Below are 5,928 nucleotides of genomic sequence, written 5' to 3' on the forward strand. Positions count from 1 at the left end.
TTGAACTGCTGACTGTGGCAGGGAAAGTATTTTGTCTTCAGGGACCTAAAATTACTGTTGCCCCTAGAGAAACTACCACGGAGGGCTCAGTTCCCTGCCCTGATTCTCCCTTGGGGCTCTCTCAGTGCTATCACAGACCATACAAGGGGATGCAAACATTACCACCAAAGCCTTGCACCCCTGCATCAGAGGTTTACATTCTCGCCTCTGCCAACCAATTACTTTCCTTTTACTCCACATTCTCTAAAAAGCTGTGCCTGCTTATAGAAAAACAAAGTGAACAGCCCAAAAATGCTTCAGAGTGACTATAACGCAGGCACTTAGCCACCTTGATAAAGCCTCTCTGCAGACATTTCAAAGGAGTTACAACAGAACTGTTTCCAACCAGTTAGAGTTATTCAGATGCTGGAATGCCAGTGACTATGCAAGCATCTGGAGTCATCAGCAAGGTTTCTGTTGAACACCAGTGAAAAACAAGCAGCTGAATATTTGATCCTGTCCAACACGAGCTCTCAGAGGTGGCTTGGGCCAACTGATGGGTCTGTAGCCAAGGCACAGGCCTGTAGCACCAGGTGCTATTTCTGGCTTTCCCACAGAGTTCCTTCTGACCTTGGCCAAGCTGCCTGCTTCACTCCTTTGTGCTTTCCCTTCCTTTCTGTTACATTAGGTACAATAAAACCTTCCTTCTCATAAGAGGACAGGGAAGTTACCTTCTTTTAAAGTGCTTTGAAATCACATGGAAACCATCAAACATATAAAAAGTATTTCTATGCCAGGAAGCTGCATGTTGTATTCAGTGTTTGATGAATCATTTTTTGGGGCAGTGCTGGCTGGAGCAGTGCTGCTTCCCTTCCACTCCCAGATGTTTCCATCCTAGCAGTGCTCTCTCTCAGGCTGCTATAGGTACTTGTGTGACAAGCAGGCTCAAGGAGCTGATCCAGACCAAATTTTGCTCTTTTCTTACCAGGTCATGCACACTTCAGCCCTCTACCACCAGGTCACCTGCTGCATCCAGTTCTCAACACTGCTGCACCAGCATGACAGAGCAGCAATGAGGACAACAGGTCAATTAAGTAGTGTTACCACTGAACATGAAACCATAAGCCTTAGCACTTGTGTGTGATTCATGCTTCAACAACATGATTTACCACTACAATAAATTTAGTTTTAAAATGTCAGATTAAAAAAGTGCAGCAGGTTGTAAAAACAGAAAAACCAAAACTATGTGTGTCAGTCCTGACTGACATCACCAGCTAATGTCTGGTTTATGTCATCATGCTCATTATCTCCACTGACACTCAGTTACTGAATTCCTTGTGGTCTCCAGTTATTCTCTGGGAAGGCAAGACTAACTGGAGTAAGCAGGAATTTTTAACAAGGGCTACTGAATCAGGCCTTCTGTTTGTAATAACTCTTAGTAAGAGATTTTATGGGACATTCTATTCAGTCAGAAATGGCAGAGCCACACATGCATCCAGAGGCACAGTCTGGCCAAAACCGTTTTCAGAAGGCTGCCAAGCTGTAGCATTAATTTATTTTAGCTCATTTCATGAATCTTAACTAATGCTCCCATGCCATCTTGCACAGAAAGCACCTCCCCCTGTACATACTGATCCAAGAACTGTAGTCTGGGCAGTGATCTCTGTAGAAACAAATCTTGGACCTTCCCAGCACGCTGTTCCGTTATGTAACCAGATAAATTTGCAGTTCTCATTACACTGAGCCAAGTTCCAGCAAACAATTTGATTTTCTAGTCCACAGAAGGATAAGGGGGAATCTGGGAGATGCGCAAAAACTTTCATATTAACAGTAAAGATCAAAGTCTTTCCCATGACCGACTTCTAAGCATAATTTTTTCTCTTTCATCTCTAGCTTTCTCCAAGATGAGGGAAAATTTATGCCTGGCAGTTTCACAGAGTGAAGTTTAATAGGATGCCAGGTGGCAGCTGTCAGAGGCAGACTGAATTGCTCTTTCTGCTGTTTGGGAATAGGTTTGCTTTTCTTGCTTTGCTTCTTTTAGAGGCTAAACCTGACATTGCTTCATAGGACTTAATTTTAAAGTAACTACCCAAACTATAAGTAAACAACCAGCTCTTCAATATACACATGTATGTACAGCAACACACAGACACACTAACAAACCCTTCACAGGAGAACACATATGCTATTTTTAGGAACGAGGGATGTTAAGCATCCTTCCTAAACTCAGTGTGAACCAGTTTCAGCTGTGAGCTGGTACCTTTCTGCTGTTTACTTTATAAAGGTCCCAGAATGAACATCTGCTTTTTCTCTCTCCTGTTTGTCAACTGCTCTTCCTTGTTTGTTTTGTTCTACTTTTTCACCTGTAGAAAAAATTCAAAGTATATGAGGAAGTTGTTTTTTTTTTTTTTTATAGAAGAAAAATTCGAGGAATCTAATAAATATCACAGTGTGCTGTGCAAAGGGAGACAGCCACAAATGTACAGCTCTGGAAGGACTCCACAAGAGTTCTTCAAACGCACCGTCCTTCTCTGGCCACAGTAATAATGTTCAAATATTCCCAGTAAAAGTTAATCTAACCTCCTATAACACCCTTTATACTTAATATTATTAAATGAGATACTGACAAGAGTAAGCAAAACAGTTTCCTAATCCAAGTGTTCTTTCTTAGCCAAATTAACATGGTTTGCTTAACATTGAAGAAATTCACCATTGCCCTTCTTGTGACAGGGTGTATATCATGTTCCCACAACTTCCCCTTTATTCTTTCTATGCACACCAAAATACTTCTTCTAATTTTTCCTTTAAACTAATTTTTAGAAACCATTCTAAAAATGCTTCATTCAAAAATTGCAGTGCCTGAGAATGAAGATGGTAACTCCGAGGCCTTATCCACTATGGACAGAGTGCTAGAGCAATTTCAGCTTTAAGCTTTAAAAACTGAAAGCATCAAATGCTACTAAACACCATTAAGTACTTGCAACTCCAGGGAAAGCAAATCTTTTTACTCCTTTGTTGCCTCTGTCTGGATCACGAAAATAACTGTGGGTCCCACCTGTAAAAAGCCTTCTGTAAGTAATGATGTACGAATCAGAAATAAATAGTTTTTTCCCTAACCTAGAAACAATCTGAATAGGAGAAAAAACCACCAGGGCTGCCAACAAAAGGATCAGATGCTCAGTTTATGAAACGGAGTCGAGTATAACCAAAAATCAACACAGAGATAGTGACTACAAAGGAGCCAGGGTGGAGCGATAGAGAAATATCTGGTTGCACTGTTGCATCCCCCTGCTGACATGTTCAAGGAGAGGTTTCCCCTCCCCCTTCAATCTGACAGCATGAGCTATTGCTAAGTAAATGCCAGCCACAGCCTCCAAGGACTAACAAGGAAGTCTGCAGAAGCAAAACAACCATATGTGATACTTGAACTGGTTCAGACTGGTTCAGAGAGTTTGCTCTACTAACTCAAAGCGCTTTCTCAGATGAGCTTTCTGTGTGGGCTGTAATAAAAGGACAGAGGCCCCAGGAGGGCAATCTGGGTCCTATTGTTTACCGGGGAAGCAGCACTGCAGCTACACTTTTCTAGCATTAAGAGATTAGCACTAAATAGTCTCAGCAATCACTGGCTTAAGAAATTTCACACACTGAGTCCTCTCAAACAGCAATACTTTGTCCTTTTTGGCACAAACTGCCCAATGCCTTTCCCCAATTCTCTCGGTGGTTTTGATGGGCCCAACTGCCCATAGACATTTGTGTTCACACTGGCACACTGTGGTTGTTATAAAGGACTCCCCCTTGGATCCTGGCCCTTGGCTCTTTTCCCTGCTGGAGTGTTCTGAAATGAGTACCTGGATCACAGACAGTTTTTACCTGCTGTCCAACGGGTGTGTCTCCTAGCAAGGATACTACAAAACTAGCAATATTGTTAGTAATAAGGAACAGCTGTCTGAAGATGTTTAAGCCCCCCACTTGCACTGCTGTGCTGTTTTTTTCCACAGACACAGGCTGCTATTGACAAAAAAAAGTGCATGTGTTTTTAAGGGTGGAGGAATGGAAGTTACTTTGAAAGATACAGTGATGTATTCAGGGAAGACATAGGTCTTCGAGTCAAGAACAGGATTACATGTTTGGAAAGTGTTCTGAAAACTTCAAACATATCTTATGAAAATGTATTCAAGAGGAAGGAAGCATGAAGAGGGATATGCATGGAAAGTCTTAAGGTGTTCTCAAGTTCTACATGTGTAGTGCTCACTTAGATCAAAAGTACAAATAACCATTAATGCAGGAAGAAAAATAGAATGTGTTATGTTTGGTTTTTTAAGGCATAAAAGTACATTTGGAGCTTTCTTGTTTCTGAGTTCACTGTATTGCATCACAGTAACTAGAAAACTAAGCAGTCAGATAAACCAACAATTCCTGTTAGAAAATGTCAGTTTAAACATTATTTATCTGCACATGAAAAGCACAAAAAAGGCTACACCAATACATGTGGAGATTTGAGTTAAAGGGAATAAAGATTTCTGTTCTGATATCTGTTTGCACTAACTTCCAGTTCATTACATGGGACTATTAAAGATCAACCTTTCACTTACCATGGAAGCTGATTTCACAAGTCAGACAGAAGTGACAGCTCACAGCTCTGCTGTTTAGACTTCAATCATCGTGGAATATTATCAAAGGAAGAGTTATATTCCGTTGTGGAAAGCATGAGGTTACAGAGTTGCACTTATATATGCAAAACTTCCAGTTCCTGTGGAAAATACAGGGTCCAAATAGCACAACCACTCTTTAAAAGCAAATGACCCATATTCCATGCCAACACTAATGCAGTGAGGTTATACACTTGACACATGAAAAAACCCCAGATATACATTTTCTTATCTATCTAGGGTTTGGGGACTAGGACTGGAGTTATAAACGTGAGAGTAGAGCAGAGACTCATTTTGTAATTGGCCTTTTTGTAACTCAACGCGTGAGCAGAGAAGCAGAGACCAAACCTTTCAGTAGCGCTACAGTGTTTCCTCTTAAAAGCACGGGATTCCCAGTTAGAATGCAGAGCGCTCTCACCTCTGGGTTTTATTTTCTTAGCTGATCTGAAAGCAGATTAAAACCAATGGCACTCAGACACTCTGAAAGACCCCTCTCTCCACAGGTGTTTGCCTGCAGGCTGTAGGAGGAGTTGCTTGTTTTGGGAAGTCGCCCATTCTTTCCTGTGTGTAGAAAGGCAAACCTCTCTTTTCTCTTTGGGCTGCACACATGCCACAGACTTACAGACACAGCTCTTTCCGTGATTCAGATGTGCACCTGGACTTTTTTACCTCTGTTGACAAAAATAAAACTGTGTTCCTTACTTATGTTTACAGAAGAGGGGCGAACTTTGCTGTTATTTTGGTCTTGAGTTTGCCATTTTTTCAGAAAGTCAAGGTTCAAACACCGCAAGGAGGCAAAAAGACCAGGAAGGAACAAAAGCTTTAAGTTTCACCTCATAAACCACACTTATTTCTTTAGAATATAATGGAATTAAGTTAGAACACAGTGCATTTGACTAATGACATAGCACCTGAAGTAGCCAGGGCAGCAGCACTGTAAAAAATATATTTATATATCCTGTCTCATTTTTAATTGCTTTCCAGGTACTGAATGACCAGAATATCAAATTTTAGGTAGGTCCTTGCTACTCCATCCACTTGTACTAAAAGAATGTAAAAAAATCTCATTGCACAGCCCTAGAGAAAGGATCTTCTGGTCAAAACACTGCCATCCTGATACACAGTGCTGCAACCTGCCCATGACACTATGGATTTTCATATAGAGCTGTGGAGAGGGGCAAAAGCAGGAACTGTCTCCGAGAAGAGTGGGATTTTGAGATGTGAGCAATAAAGGCTGTCTCTGTGCACTCATGGTCTCTACTCTCTGTCTCCAGGAAATGAATGCATGCAGCCTCCAGAG

The sequence above is a fragment of the Heliangelus exortis genome, chromosome 19 (genome assembly GCF_036169615.1).
Source record: "Heliangelus exortis chromosome 19, bHelExo1.hap1, whole genome shotgun sequence".
Lineage (NCBI taxonomy): Eukaryota > Metazoa > Chordata > Aves > Apodiformes > Trochilidae > Heliangelus > Heliangelus exortis.